This window comes from Myodes glareolus, chromosome 4 (genome assembly GCF_982192425.1).
Source record: "Myodes glareolus chromosome 4, mMyoGla1.1, whole genome shotgun sequence".
NCBI classification, from domain to species: domain Eukaryota; kingdom Metazoa; phylum Chordata; class Mammalia; order Rodentia; family Cricetidae; genus Myodes; species Myodes glareolus.
The window spans coordinates 13168431-13185220 of NC_142029.1; the positions used below are offsets into that span (position 1 = coordinate 13168431).

The following is a 16790-nucleotide window of genomic DNA, read 5'->3' on the forward strand; positions in this document are numbered from 1 at the left end:
TCCCTTGCAGCAAAATAAGTTGAGGAGAAGAGAAAAAGACCTGTGAGAGCCAAAGTTACATTTTAAGTTTTAATTACTAAGCCTAAGGGATCCATGAAACAAAAATACCTCTGACCTACAAGCCCTTTGGCCTAGGACAGACAGTTCCTCAAATGCTATTACTTTGATATGGGAGATAACAAGCCGTATGTTTTCACTCTGCTAAACAACTTTGTTTGACCCATCTGCATGGGATGTGCTTGATCACATGTGGGCAGGAGGCTCACAGCCAGGAGACATGTCAGGATGTAAGCTTGCCCCTGATTGGACCTGAGGGGAAGTAGTTAAGCAGCTTCGAATCGTGGCCTGGGACCATTTTCTGGAAACCCAGAGATAGGCCTGGCCAGGGTCCACCCACTTGGCCAGCATTTGATTGAAGCTTGCTTCAAATTTGGCTTTAAACTGTGGTTGTGGTCTTCTTCGCTCTCAGTGGGATTCACAGACCCCACTTTGAAGCCACTTTCTCCCTTCTCTTGGCTCAGATGAAACTTCACAGCAGAAGTTCCTGTTACGGGGAATCCATCAGAATTTTAAACTCGGGCTTTTTGAAGTTTGAACATAGTTTTAAATATGCTCACTAAACAGTGAGGGTAGATAGGAAAATATTTCAGATTTCAAATTTTGACTAACCCCAAAGGAAATAATGATCTAAAATGTATGAAAGAGGAACACAAAGTGGAGAACCTCCATGAGTCTTTATGAACCAGAAAAATCTGTCAAGAATGTGAAGAAAACAAGGCTGGGATGTAGCTCACTTGAATGGTTATGCAGCAAGCAGAAAGCCTTGGGATCTATCCTCAGCATCTCATTAACCAGTCATGATGGGTACACATCCATCACCTGTAATCCCAGCACATGGGAGGTAGAGGCAGGAGGAACGAAAGTTCCAGGTCTTCTTGGCTACATAGGAAATTCAAAGCCAGCCTGGAGTTCCCGAAACTCCTCAACTCCTCTCTCTCTCTCTCTCTCTCTCTCTCTCTCTCTCTCTCTCTCTCTCTCTCTCTCTCACACACACACACACACACACACACACACACAACACAACACACACATGAGAACCAGCATAAGGACATTTGCTGTCAACCTGAGCTTTGTTCCTGTGACCTTCATGGTCCGTAGAAGGAGTCAAGTAAAGAAATTGGATTGTGGAGACTGAATAAAACATGAGGGAACAGGGTGAACAGAATCGAGCGCGTCCATCTGAAGTTCGAAACGGCACTTGGAAGATCAATGTGAACGCGCCCACGCAACAGCAGTTACGCTGTGCTGTCTCGCTGGACTCAAGCACCAATCTGACGACGTCTCACTTGCTCTTATTTGGGGGCGTCTCAGCTGAATGACATTGTTTACAAACGTATGTTTGTTTCAGAAGTGGAGTGCCAGGACCACACATTGACATTCTCTATTTACAAAAACAGGTTAAATAGCGATGCCAGCTACTTTTCTACTGCTTTGATAAAAAGACATATAGAGGAAAGAGGCGATTTTGCCCAGTGGGCAAGAGTCTATCGTGGCACAGAGGCATGGCTATAAGCAGCAGGCACTGTTGTGCTAATTTACCAGGCAAGAATGAGACCACTACCACAATTTTTGAGCCAAATTTAAAGCAAGCTTTATTAAACACTGGCCAGGATGATGGCCACTGGTCAGGTCCATACAGGGGATTCCCAGATATGGCCCTAAATTATGTTTAGTCAGGTGCTTATGAAGGCAAAGCCCACAGGCGGCGTACTTTCTGCCCTCATCCAATCAGGAGCACGCACACATCCCACCTACGTGTGATCCAGCACATCCTCTGCAGCGGAAGCTGTAATGATTCTTTCTCTGTCCCACCAACAAACTCCGAAATAATGACATGGAGACTTTTTATTCTGAAAGGTTGGCCATTAGCTCGGGCTTATCCCGTCAGCTCTTATAACTTAAATTAACCCGTTTATATTCAACCATATTCTCTCATGTGGTTTTACCTCTTTTCCATCTTGTACCTCCCATTCCTTTCTGTGTCTCCAGGTTTCCTCCTCCTCTTCCTTTCTCTCCCTATACCTTCTGCCTCGCTATTGGCTGTTCAGCTTTTTATTACACCAATCACAGCAGTACACCATCACACCGTGTACAAATATCCCACAACATGGGGCAACCGACCTTTGTTTACGGAAGTGAAAACACATGGCTTGTTATCTTAGATGAACAACAGCCCCAGCATTTCAGGAAGTGATCTGTCCTCAGGAAAGAGGGGCTTAGATGCATTTTGTTTTATAGATCTCGTAAGCATAGTAATTTAAACTTAAAACATAACGTAAACCCTCATGTTAGCAGGAGTAGGAGGCTGGTGGATCATGTCTTCAACAACAAACACAAAGCAAACTGGAAGTGGGGCCCGACTATGAACCCTCCAATTCCCACCCCTGTACTTCTTCCAGCAAGGCTGCACCTCCCAATAATCTCCTCCAAACAGTGCCACCAACTGGGAACCAGTGTCAAAGTGTCTGACCTACAGAGAGCACTCATTCAAGCCATTTTATGGTTTTATGAAGATCATAAAAACTTATGGTGTTGTCGGAGACTAACCTAGATCATGGTAACTAGAGCTGACCATGCTATACTTGAAATTTGCTAAGAGGATAGATCTTTGTTTGCTTGTTTGTTTGTTTTGTTTTGTTTGTAGACAGAGTCTCACTGTGTACTTCTGGTTGTCCTGAAACTCACTCTGTAGACCAGACTGGCCTTTCATTGAGAGCCACCTGCCTCAGCCTCCTGAGTGCTGGGACTGAAGGTGTGTGCCACCACACCCAGCTGAAAGGATAGATCTTGAATGTTCTCACCAAAAAGGAAAACAAAAGGTGATTTGTGTGATGATGGATTTCTCAACTAGCTTAGCTTCAGTGGTGACTTCCCAGTGCGTATCCAAACAGCGAGTTGTACAACTCAAAGATATACCTGAGCAGGGAGGACAACGGAGGTCCTTGTTACAATGGGATGTTCTACACATCTATTATAAAACCTGAAGCCTGCTATACAGTTCCTTCACCAGATTGAGAAATTTCCTTTATACCCCTTGTATGACAAAAAGAATAATTTATTTTTAAAAACACTGGCTTTTAGCCACTATTTTTTCTTCATATTTTAATGTATTTCTTGGCAGGAGTGGAGTGGGGTAGGGAGGCTGAATGAATGATCCAGATGTTAAACAACACTGACTGGTCTTTCAGAGAACTTAAGTTCAATTCCCAACACCCACATCCATCCAACCATCTGTAACTCCAGGTCCAAGGGATGTGATGCCATCTTCTGGTCTCGGAGGAGAGGGAGGCAGAAGGCACATACATGGTACACAGACACACAGGGAAACCCAACATTCATATACATTAAATAAAACAAAAATGAAAATAAATTTCTTTTTTTCCATTGCAGTTTGTGTACATTTTTCTAATGTTGAACCAATCTTCTCTTTGGGAATGTACCAATCTTTCCCCTCCATTATCTGTAACCCAGCACAAGAACTGAACTCATTGTCTTAATATCCAGAATGCTTGCCTCTGTGCTTCTGAGTGAGTTAGAGCTGCGATCATCCTTTCTTTCACAGTCTTTTGTTGAGATTTGTAGAGGCCATTGTGTGAGGGTCCATACAATGAAGCACATGAGTCCTCTAGAAGAATCTGCTCTCTGGGGCATCTGCGTAAGTCGGGTTTCTTACCACTGAAGCGCTAGGAAACAGTTTTCTCTGAGAGAAGTTTTTTTCTACTGATTTTATGTCTTTTGATAAATCAATAATTTTCCTCCCTGTTCCTCTCCCTGTCCCCTCCCCCTTTCTTCCTTCCCATCCTCCTCCTCTTTCTCACACTGGCCCAGTGTCGGACCCCAGGTCCTTATATATGCTAGGCAAGTGACGGACCCCTGAGCTCCCAGACCCTGTTTCTTCTTGAATTTAATATTTCATTTGACTTTCCACGACCTTTCTCTTTTCCTATCAAATTACTTGTATAACTCTGTTGAAACAGACACTCATGATCTACTTTTAGATATTGCATGTCTGAGAAAATGTCAGAAATATTTTTGTTCCTGATATGAGTCATTTGTGTCTTTTTTGATTTCATTCTCAGTGGGTTCAACAAATTATTTTCAGTTTTATTATATCATAAAAAGAACCAACTCCTTTCTGTTTGTATTATCATCTACTTGCTATTTTAAAATATTTAAGACCTAGTTCTTAAACATTTGCTTTTCTTTAACCTCTGCTTTCTGAATTACTTGACTGTTGTCTAACTTCTGAGACACATGCTGAGCTCATTCAATTTTAGCCTGTTTATCATCTGTATAATCTCTCTCTGTCTCTCTCTATCTCTGTGTGCATTACAATAGTTGTTTTAAAGATTTATTTCTGTGTGTGTGTGTGTGTGTGTGTGTGTGTGTGTGTGTGTGTGTACAGGTATCCACAGAGGCCAGAGGAGTCACTTATCCCTGGAGCTGAAGTTACAGAAAGCTGTGAGCTGTCTGATGTTGGTGTTGGGAACCAAGCTTAGATCCTCAGCAACAAAATACTTGCTCTTAACTGCTGAGCCATCTCTCCTGTCCTCAGAAGATTTTTATGCAATTTATTCACTTTCTTTAGTTCTTTATGCAGTCTAATTTCCAACATAAAATTTTTAAGTGGTTGAGGAAGAATACACACACACACACACACACACACACACACACACACACACACACACACATTCATGTTGGTTTAAATAAAAACTATCTCTCATAAGCTCAGGTATTATTTGAACACTTGGTCCCCAGCTGGTGGCATTCTTTGGGGAGATTACGGAACCTTTGGGAGGAGCAGCCATGCTGGGGGAAGTACATCCTGGGGAAAGCCTTGAGGTTCTATAGCTGCTTCACTTCCTGTTCTTGTTCTCTTTGCTTCCTGCAATATGAACTTTTTTTTTAACCAGAGTTGCTTTGGTCATGGCATTTTATAACAGTGGCGGAACAGTGACCACTATAATATATTTATTTATTCCCAGGGATTTGAGGATGATCCAGTTAGGCCTTTCTTATTAATTTTTGTATTTTTCCTATCAAATACATACTAAGTGATTTTGTTCATTTAAAACTTATTTATGGCCTGGCACATGGTCCATATCTTAGTCCATTGGTCTTCTATAGCAAAGCCTGTTAGATCTGGTGGCTTGTGAGCAACATGAACTTGTTTCTCACAGTCTGAGGATTAAAATCCAAGACCAAAGTCTAAGCAGACTCAGTGTGCGAAGAGAACCCTCTTCTTGATCCATAAATTGTGTTCATAGTTGTGTCCTCACATGGAGGAAGGGACACGGCGTGTTCACAGTTGTGTCCTCACGTGGAGGATGGGACACGGCGTGTTCATGGTTGTGTCCTCACATGGAGGAAGGGACACGCCCACTCTCAGGTTTTTGTGCAGACGCTAATCCCATTTCGACACCATGATCATTCTCCAAAAGCCCCACTTTCTGACACCACAGCATTAATGATTAATATTTCAACATGAGAATTTGAAAAATATTTTCAGACTGGAGAGATGACTCAGTAATTAAGAGCACCAGCTGCTCTTCCAAACGTCCTGAGTTCAATTCCCAGCAACCACATGGTGGCTCACAACCATCTATAGTTGAATTTAATGCCCTCTTCTGGCATGTAGGCATACACACAGATAGAGCACTCATATACATAAAATAGATAAATAAATCTTTATAAAAATTTTGTATTTTTTTCTTTGTGAATTTCATACACGTGTACAGCATACTTTGGTCATATCTGCCTCCTAATCCCCCTGGACCAGTTGGTTGAGGGAGAAAACACTTGACATGGTTTTGCCGATAAATGTGCACCACACGTCGGAAGTGACCAGCTCTGCTATCACAGCCCTCATCCCCTCAGGGTGACACTGAGGGACAACAATGAAAGACAGCTCTCCTTGGGGCAGAAGGCTGGTGATTGTATTTCACTACAACTTGGTCTATGTCATGAGCTGGCAAGAAATTCAGATCTGCAGGGATTCATGAAGTGTTGCCGGATGATCAGGGCTTTGAGACGATCTTGGATAAGAACCTGAAACTGAGTGACAAGGGAGAATGGGAAGAGGCAGAGGGCTGGGCCTCTCTGGACACCAGAGAAGACCCTTGTCTCCCATGTGAATGCTTGCTCATTCAAGCGTAAGAACACCACCTGCAGAGGAGGTTTCACCAGTCAGGTGGGCAGTGACACCCCAGAGCTACCTGTGAACCCCATTTCCCAGTCACTGCAATGTCTGCCCGGTGGACTTGTGAGCAGAGGGGCCCATAGGGTTGCATCACTGAGGCTGTGAACAAGTTCATCTTCCTGGGCTCCCTAAGACCAAGGCAGGAAGTCAGGAGTCCCTAATACCAAGCGGGTAATGCGCCAAGCCCTCTGAAAACACTGTTCTCTGAGGGACCAGTCAGCCACCAGGTGGCAGGTTGATTCCACTGTGTCCCTTCTACCATGACTGGATTTTTTTTCTCCCCACTTCTGCTTCTCCCGTCCCTCCGCTCTTGGGACAGCACCGTCACTGTGGTGTACTTCCCTCTCCGCCCTTATGAGTGTCTGCTGGGTGAATTTATCACAATGCAAAGGAAGTACAGTTGGCAAGAGATTAGGGGGAATATGATTTATATGGTCTATCAGAGTCAGATATGTGAAGTAGAGCAGAACCAAAAAGGATAGAAAATGAAGTGGTGTGGGATAGTGTACAGCAATCAATCAATCAATCAATACAGAGAAGGCGTGTAACCCAGCTTAAGTGCTTTTATAGCAGACACAATCTTGAGATAATTCATTAGCTCATGAATTCAACAATAGCATAATGAATGAACCTATTTTTTTAAGCCTAGGACAGTCTTGAACTTGAAGTGTAGCTTGGGCTGGCCTTAAATTTGTGATTTTCTACCCTCAGACTTCCAGGTCCCTAATATTACAGATATATGTCTCTATGTCTGGCTTCAATTAATCCATTCTTGAGAGTGAAGATCAAATCATCTCTTAAAGGTACCCCCCATCCTATTCCTAATATCGCACCATGAGTATGTGGAGAGACGAAGCAATGGCTAAGAACACTTGCTAACCTTCCAGAGGATCAGGGTTCAGTTCTGTTCCTAGCATGCACAGGGAGGCTCACAACTATGGGACTCCAGTTCAAAGGATCTGATGCCCTCTTCTGGCCTTCAGGGGTATTGCGTGGCATTTGGTGCACAGACATGCATGCAGGCACTCATACACTGAACTTCTTCCAATAGGCAAATCAATTACAGTGGCAATGGTCCACTAATTCAGAAGATTTATGTGGGAACTGTTTATAGTTCACCTTTAGACTCAAACTATCGTCCAACTTGTAACCAAGCTGATAATGTACTTCCAGATCACTTAAATACATCATTTTGTTTACACACCATATATTCAACCTGTTCAGAGTTCACTGACTTCTAAGGGCAGCATTGTAATGAGCTACGATAATTTGGACTTGTAATGTAATGAACTCCAACAAGCTCAGCTAAATGCACAGCCTCGACTGTACCATGTTCCGTCTTTTTTCTTTGTGATCCACCTGTGACCTGACTCTTAACAGTGTGTGTGTTGAGGTGGTGGTGGTGGTGGTGGTGATGTGTGTGTGTGTGTGTGTGTGTGTGTGTGTGTGTGTGTGTGTGTGTAAGATATGTGATCACCAGATCTAAGAACATGGGCTACAGCAAGGTGTTAAAGGAGCCCCTCCCCCAGCATATTGGAAACACCATGGGGGTACAGAGTGATGAAATGTTACTGCTGGCTCTGTGTGCTGTTCTGAGTCACTAGGACCAGAAAAACAATTCCTCCATGAGACTCTTGACAAAGATTGATTAACACAAAAGTTCCTTGTTCCTTTTCGTTACCATATTTGCTGTGTTGTTCAACAAAGAGAGAGGACGGCCTTTGTTCAGGAGTTTCCTCTGCTTCTTAGATTTGACTCTTTTAGATTTTGATTTAGGGGAAAGCAAAGCTCTTTTTAAATAAATCAGGCTCAGTCCTGTGTAAATGACACATAGATTAGTCTTTCTTCTTTTATTCAGTGTTGTGCAAGATTTGCTTTCCCAATTACTCATCCAGGGACGGCTCACTGAGAAGCTACTGTGCTGGGCTTTGGCGGTAACAAGGGACAAGTTCCTGTAGTCAGAAATGACATAAGGGCCTAAAACCAGGAACCAGAAGGAGAAGCAATCACAACCAAAATGAGGCATTACCTCAGGCATGGAGGAAGGCCTTCAAACCGGTGTTGAGCTAACCAAATCCGTTTTTGCTATAGCTCAGATTAGCCCTGCCACAACATGAGGACACTCAGATAGGTCTCAGAAAGAACCCGAGCTCCAGGCATGATTCCTCGGAAATTTCCTAGAAACATCAACACAAACAAGACTTTGAGTCGTACAATCTACTGTTGCGGGGTATTTGTTCGCGGGGACACTCTGACACTGCCAATAAAACTGAACGTTGTAACAGGGGCTGGAACTAGGACTAGCTGACCAGAATTAGCCATAGAGGTTTTGGAGGACCCAGGATACATATAGAGTGACACAGGAAGTAGTAGGTGGGACTGACAAAGACTTGTGGGCCGTTTTGGATAAGGGAAGGAGAGAAAGAGGTCACTGATCACTTCTCTGCTGCTTCTCTGATCAATCAGGTTTTTACCCCAATATCTGATTCCGAGTTTTATTCAGTAATAGAACAACTCAAGTAAACGCTTAATCTAGCACCCAACGCAGGGCCGAGATCATGAGGCAGACACTTGCAGTCAACTTTGCAGTTGCTGAAGTTGCAACTCGCAGTCGTTCCTGTCGTTCAGGTGACCTCTGTGCCCTCACTTCCAGCCATGCAGGTTTCTCCTGTACACCCCCTTGTAACATGAGGGGCCTGCCTGCTGTGGGGTACTGGGCGGGACAGATACCCCAACAAGCCGGCCCTCATGTAACAGATGGTGCCCAACGTGGATAACTGAATCCACAGAAAGCCTGAGAAAGTTTGAAAAAGAATAGAGTAAAGCATGTTTTCTTGGTAGCAGCAATTTCTCAGGTTTGCTCTGCTTGCTAGAGGCAAGCAAGTACTCTCATCTAAGAGAGGCTTCCTGACTCAGCTTTAGCTGCAAAACTTTGCAGCTCTTTTAAGAGGTCCTGCCATGAAATACTTAACCGGTGTTGATGAAAAGCTGAACGCATGCTTTTCGGTTTTCAGCTGCGCTGTTTTAAAATGCTGGCTTTCTGGGTTGTCCTGCCAGGGCAAACTCTGACTCTTTCAGGCAGACAGTCCAACTAAGTGTGGTCTGTGAGCAGAATGCTGCAGCTTGCTTGCCAGCAGGGACCTTGAAACACCACAGAGTTGTGGTAATAAAAATGGCTCCTGCAGTACCTCTGCCATGAGGCTGGAAATCTAAGGAATGGGCTAGATCCAGCCATCAAAGCCACGGGTTTTTGACTCGTGGGGTCAGAAGTAAAGAGAGATTCAGAGATGAAAAAAATCTCTAAATGGTTTACTATGTATTAAAAATATATGCAGGCTGAAGGTTAAAGTCATTAAAAATAAAAAAGAAAGAAAGGGAGATATAGGGTGTGGTGGTACACACCTTTAATCCCAATGCCTGGGAGGCAGAGACAGACAGATCTCTGAGATCAAAGTGTGGTAGCACACACCTTTAATTCTAGCACTGGGGAAGCAGAGACACGCGGGTCTCTGTGAGTTCAAGGTATGGTAGCAAACACCTTTGAGCCCAGTACTGGGGAGGCAGAGACAGAAGGATCTCTGTGAGTTCAAGGACAGCCTGGTCTACAGTGTTATTTCAGGACAAAGATATACAGAGAGCCTGTCTCAAAAAGTAAAAGTAAAAATAAAAGAAATAGAAGTTAAAATAAAGCCGCATAAAGATGGAAAATACACAGAGAATCTTGATACTGTGTGCTATTATGCTCTCTTTGAATTGTTTGAATGCTGAGGAAGGAGCAACAGCTGCTAAAAGATATTTGTTTATAAATGCTGCTGAACTAACCCAAGATAGGTATTTTGAAAATACCTTGACTTCAAAACTGAAGCCAAAAGGTATGTTACTTTGGAGAAGAGATTTTGCTTTTGTTTCCACAGAAAATGAGAGGCTGTGGATTTATTCAGAGTTAAGAAAAATCATCTTTGACCAAGGGAGGCCACCTGAAAAATCTCCGACAGGAATAGATGGCCCAGATGTCTGAGTTCTACATCGAGAACAGATTCAAAACTGCTGCCTGAGATGATCAAGACTCACAGGATACTCCAGTCAGGATTTGATTATAACTCTCAATTTTCTTTAGGTCCCCATAAGATCATCAGCGCCCCCAACCAGCAGGAAGTAGCCTGAAATACTACGCCCACATTCCCAACAAATGGACTATGGGTATTTTTCTTTGTTTAAAAAAAAAAAGAGGGAAATGGTGTGGGAGAATTGTCTGTATTCTGTCAATCATATTTTAATAAAATGCTGATTGGCCAGGCAGGCAGTATAAGTGGGAAAGCTAGACAGGATGTAGAGGTAGAGCAAAGAGACTGGGAGTATTCTGGAAGCAGAAGCTCCCTCCGTCACTCCTGCGCAGACCACCGAAGAGGCAACATGTAAGCTGTCACACTGAGAAAGGTACTGAGCCCATGTGACTAACATAGATCCGAATAATGGGTTAATATAAGCTATAAGAGTTAACAAGAAGCCTGAGCTAATGGGCCAATCAGTTTATAACCTTATGGAGTCCTATGTGTGATTTCTCTCCAGGGCTAAGCTAGCTGTGCGGGAGCCAGGCGGGACAAAAAGCAGGCCTGCCCACAGTTCCTTACTACACCCTCTGTGTCTACTTTTTCAGGTAGCTCTTTCTCATTCCCCACGGGTCCCGGACTTTCCCTGGACCCACTCACTGGGTCATGCATGCATCAGTTCATTGGTTTTGATGCCCCACTTGTACCTGCTCCGGGTTCTATTGCTCCTGGAACCACCACACACCTTCAGTCCCCTCCCCCCAGCTACACATGAGCAGGTGACCCCAGTGCCCACTGTGCTAGCCTGGCTGCCTGGGCACCCCACTGTACCCCCCCACACACACACATATAAAGCCTAGCGTCACAGCTCCAGCTGGCTTCTCCCTGGAATCCTGTAGAAGTGTTAGACTTGAAGAGATTTAAGGAAGCAGTTATTTCATATGGTGTGCATTCCCCCTTTGTGAAACAGATGTTAAATTTTAGGCAATTCAGAACAGAATTATCCTCCCAAGACTGGAAAGATTTAGCTACAGCAATATTGGAAGCTGGTCCTCAGTTACAATGGAAAACAAGGTGGAAAGATGAAGCCAGGGTCACAGTACAATGAAGTAGGGCTATCAGTGAACGTCAGCATGCTGATTTGTAAAGAGAGTTTGAATTTGATGATCTCACCTTGACTCTATGCCATACAGCAACTTTGAATGCTTGGGGCAGGGTTGAAGAAGCAGGAAAGAGGACTGAGTCATTTACTAAAATTATACAAGGCCCCAAAGAAGCCTTCACTGATTTTTTTTTGCAAAGATTGAGTCAGCTATAAATAGAATAGTATCAGATTCAGAAGTTAGACAAATATTAATTGAGTCTTTGGTGTTTGAACATGCCCATTCAGAATACAAAAGGGTGATTATACCCTTAAAGGCAAGATCAGCACCCATAGATGAATGAATTAGAAATACAGCTGATATTAGATCTCACATTTATGATGCTACTTGGATAGGAGAAGTGATTTAAAAAAATTTTTAACAAAAAGCAAAATGTCTGATGTTTTAATTACAGTAACCAAGGTCATCTGCAAAGGGATTGTAGGCAAGCCGTTCCTAGAAACAATGTTCTTTCTAGAGATAATACAAACAAAAGACCCTAGCTTTCTGGAGCATGCAGAAGGTGTGCCAAAGATCAGCATTGGACTAACGAATGCAGATTAACAAGGGATAGACAAGTTAACCCTTTGCCATCGGGAAATGCCTTAAGGGGGCTCTTACAGGCCCAGATATCAAATTTAATTGTATCCTAGTCATACCACCTTCTATGCGTTCTTCTACAGGAATTCTTATACAGAGAGAAGATAGTATTTTAGAATGGATCTTTTATCACACAGAGTAAAAAAATTAAAGACCTATGTAGAAAAGGGTTCTGAATTGCTTCTAAAAGGAAAATTGAGACTTTGTCAATTAGCAGGAATAGACCCAAAAGAAATTGTGGTACCTTTTACTAATGTTGAAATTGCTTTTTTTCTGGGCAGAAAAAACAAATGAACATTGTCAAAGAGTTTGCAGTGATTTTTTTTGGAGAGATTAGCAACAAATGTCCCCAAAGCAAAAGACTTTAGTTTATAAAAAGAATTAATTGGTTCCTGCCTCACATTGTACAAAGAACTCCAATTTCTGGAGCCCTACATTCTATACTGATGGAAATAAACCAGAAAAGGCAGGTTATAAATCAGATTATAAATCAGGAAATTTATGTAAAGTGGCTCAAAGCCCACATGATTTCTTTAAAAAGTTAGGATTATATTCTATTCTCATGGTATTATTAGATTTTTCCAGACATCTTAATATAGTTATTGACGCTCAGTATGCAGAAAGAGTTGTTTTACATATTGAAACCGCTAAATTTATACCAGATAATTCAGAATTAACTTCATTATTTATACAATTATAAGAAATAATTGGAAGAGCAGGCTCTTAACTGCTGAGCCATCTCTCCAGCCCAACTTTAAACTTTTTAAAAGATAAGAAAGAAATGACAGCTGTGGAGAGACATTGGATAATAGAAAAATTTGCTGATTAAAATTTTTAATTTAATTTTAATTTTAAATTTTTAATTTTAAAAATTAAATTAGTCTGTATACTTTAAAGATGTGTCAACCTAGAATGTAAACCTGGATATATGTTACATTGAGGAAGAGGTTTTGCTTTTGTTTCTACCACAAAAGCAAAGCTATGGATAGCATCAAGACTGATAAAGATTAAACTCAAGCAACAGTGGTCTCTTAGTTAGGGGAGACAATAGTTCATCAAACATTGTGGCCACTCAATCTAAATCAGCTTATAAGACTAACAAATGCCTTTCATTTGATCAGATATAACCCACCAGAAAAGGGAACTCTCCAAAGTTAACACTGGGGCAGGGGTTTGTTCTTGACTTTCCAGGAGAATAAAAATATCTAACAAAGGATTTGACCACTGGACAAGAGAGACATTGGAATAAGAAGGACAAACAATTAAGAGAAAAATGTCCCAAGAAAAAGAACAAATTGGCCTAATGATGTGGCAAACTTCCAGTAGGATAAAATTTCATAGATCTTTCCAAATGTTGGTTTCTGCTCTTCTCTACAGACATATAAGGCAAATGGCCTTTTTACAGTCCCAATTCAATTAAGAATTAAAACTGGCTCTGGAGCTGGAGTGTGGTTCAATCCTCCTTTAAATCCAAGCATGTTTGTTAAAAGAAAATCCAAAATCTCTGTTTCATATGAGAAGATCCACCTGATATGGAACAGAAGAAAAATCCAAATTAAGGAACTATTCTATTACCACTAATATCATAATCCTTTGGTTTTATTTTGTTTCTTTAAAACCTTTCTTAAGATATAAGTATTATCTCAAAATTCATAAGATTATTACATTTATAAGATTATATATATATATATATAAACTTTATGTTGTGATATTTATGGTCAAATAGAGTACTAATTCTACAAATAGGCTTCATCTAGCTTCCTGTGTGTGATTCCAGGCTTGAGTTTGAAGCAGGTAACTAGGAACTGAGTTTGTGTGCCCTGGATGTACTCAAAAATAGTGATCCTTTAACCTCTCAGAGATATGCTGCATATGAGACTTATAATGTTTAAGCTTTGGGCAGTGAACCATGAGAATTTCTGACAGAGACCATTGAGGTGTCTAAGAAGATGATTGAACCCCACAACAATGGATCCACCTGGATTGTGGTAACACCAGCAACTAAATTAACAAATACCATCCTAAGATCAGTTTTGGATTACAAACTGCTCAGGAGAACTTTAAAGCAGGTGGCTAAGATTGTCCAGCCTCACTGACTACTCCAGTTGGGACGTCAGATAAGCCCAGTACTCCACCTCACACTGAGGGTGGACAACAGCTAGCTCTTCCAGGACATGACCATTATCCCAGTTTTCTCAGTGCCTGCTAAGGATGCTGTCACCCTCAGACAACAGGAAGCAATTTTAAGAACATAATGCCCACATTCCCAAGAGGTGGGGAAGGTGGTTTTAGGTTGTTAAGTGGATTATAGATACTTATCATTATTTAGAGGGGATGGTTGCAAGTTGTTATTGGTCATGATCAGGGAGGAAACTAAACAAAGGAGATTAGATTCAAGGATCTCATTCTGAAAAGAAAAAGAGGGGCTATAGGAATGATAGGAAAAAGAGTAGATTGTTGAATCTACTTTTAAACAAACAAATAAAAAGCAACTATTAATCTTAAATATTTTACATTGGTATGGGTTTTGCATATTGATACATATTTAATATTATTTTTATACTGTATATATGCTTCTACTCTTGTTTAAGTTATAGTACCTATGCAGCTCATTTAACAATATAATGTAAAGTTCTAGTTCTTGAAAGTTATTATTACAAACTATTTAGGATAATTAAGAAATGCAGTTTAGTAGTTAATCATCTATAACAATCAAATTTGTGGCAATGTTAGGCATATTTTCAAGGTCAAACAGTTATGTTTTGGATAGATAGATGGTTTCTAAACACTTCAGAGACCCACAGAATATGGCATATAAGATGCTTTAATAACATAAGGCTTTTCTTGACAGTGAGATGTGTCTGCTTCTGGCAGCACTAATCTACTTCAAAAGAAGATTATGGGCATCAAAGAACCTCCATATGGAGTTTGCTTTCATTGTAGCAAAGCTAGGCACTGGGCTAGAAACTGTCCTTGCCTTCACTGCTGAAAGTATGTTGTCCAATTTGGACAAGCAGGACACAAAAGAAGGTAACTGCCAAACTTTCCAAGACAAGGTTGAACAGTCCTTAAAAATTGCTGCTTCACAGAAAAGTCTATCAGATATTCTAGGCCTGTAGCCCAAAGATGGATGCCCCAATGTTGCAGAGGAAGCTTGAGTGACTGTCCAGGCAGCCAGTTGTCTCTGTAATTTCTATAGTTTTGGAAGTTGTTTACAATTCCTGTTTATTCAGGTAATATATCCTTCTCAGGTCTCTGATGAGGTTGAAGACAAGATAGTTATATTTACAATTTTCCTTACTATAAAATTCAAAAAAGAAACTCACAAAAGAGATGTAAAGTGTATAAGGGTGAGAGACGTAAAAGCTTAAGTTATTTATCTCAGATGTTTTAAGATCTAAAAAGGTATTTTTAGATTAATACAAGTTACGATAGAAAGCAAATTATGGTACAAAACTTTGGAGTCACCAAGATAGGAAAGGTAATAGAGTATTTTTTCCAAATTTTCCTACTACAAGTGGACTGGACATTATGAATGTTATTCTTGCTTGATAATTGTTCTTATTGGATATAGTTTTACTTTGTTAAAGTTAAAACCTTTCCCTTTTTTTAGGCAACAAGGGGAAAATATGGGATATTTGTTTGCATTGACACTCCAAGATTGCCAATAAAGTTTAACTTTGAATCAGGGGGCAGAGCTAGTTACCACCTACCAGAATTAGCCATAGGGGTTTTTGGAGGACCCAGGATATATATAGAGAGACACGGGAAGTAGTATGTAGGGACTGAGAAAGATTTGTGGCCCCTTTTGGATCGGGGAAGGAGAGAAATAGGAAGTCACTGGTCTTTTCTCCACTATTTCTCTGATCAATCAGGCTTTTACCCCAATGGCTGACTATTGATGGACTTCTCTGCCCCATCATCCAACTCCCAAATAACCTCACAGACACTTGTTATTAATTATAAATGCTCAGTCAATAGCTAAGGCTTGTTACTTGCTAGCTCTTACAACTTAAATTAACCTATATCTCTCATCTAAGTTCTACCATGTGGCTAGGTACCTTTTTTTCAGTATGGCATATTTATCTTGCTTCTCCCAGAATCTCATGGAGACCCCAGCCTTCTTCAACCCCACCCTTTTTTCCTGTCTGTAAATCCCTCCTAACCTCTTCCTGCCTAGCTATTGGCCATTTAGTTCTTTATTCATCCAATGAGAGTAGCACATCTTCACAGTGAACAAAAAGACTATTCCATAGCATCTGACTTCCAAGTTTTATTCAATAATAGAACAATATAAGTAAATGCTTCAATGTACTCCTCATTCATTTGCTTTAGAAGTGGAGATCCCCTGAACTCATGGTTTCCCTAGTTCATTTTTCTGACATAAAAAGTTCTCCATGAGGCAATGATATCAGCCCTGGGGGACATCCTGTCTTGTCCGGGGATGTCTTGGTTGTCACCATTGAGGGGTAACGACACCCTGTAGTGTACACAGCGATCCGTAAGTGTTCTAGTTGCTCTCAGCAAGACAAGTTCAGGGAAGAAACATTTATCTTAGTACATGGTGTCAGAAGTCAGTTGCAGCCAGAGAGCAGAGAGAAAACATTTCTGATTTGGTTGGCTTTCTCCTTTTTACCCTTTTAGTCTGTCTAGGACCACCAGCCTATGGGGTGACACTGCCCACATTCAGAGTGGGTCTCCCCCCACCCTTTGTTAACCCTCCTTGGAAATGCTCTCTAG

The 16790-nt window shown here is 41.3% G+C and overlaps 1 long non-coding RNA gene across 1 annotated transcript in view; it reads left to right on the forward strand.

The window, feature by feature from the left end:
• Positions 1 to 8972: 8972 nt before the first annotated feature.
• The window catches only part of LOC148122197 (uncharacterized), a 250853-nt gene continuing 243035 nt past the window's right edge, over positions 8973 to 16790 (forward strand). Inside the window, exon 1 of the long non-coding RNA XR_015737654.1 lies at positions 8973 to 9209. This is a non-coding gene — a long non-coding RNA (uncharacterized LOC148122197). The remainder of the gene's footprint in view (positions 9210 to 16790) is intronic.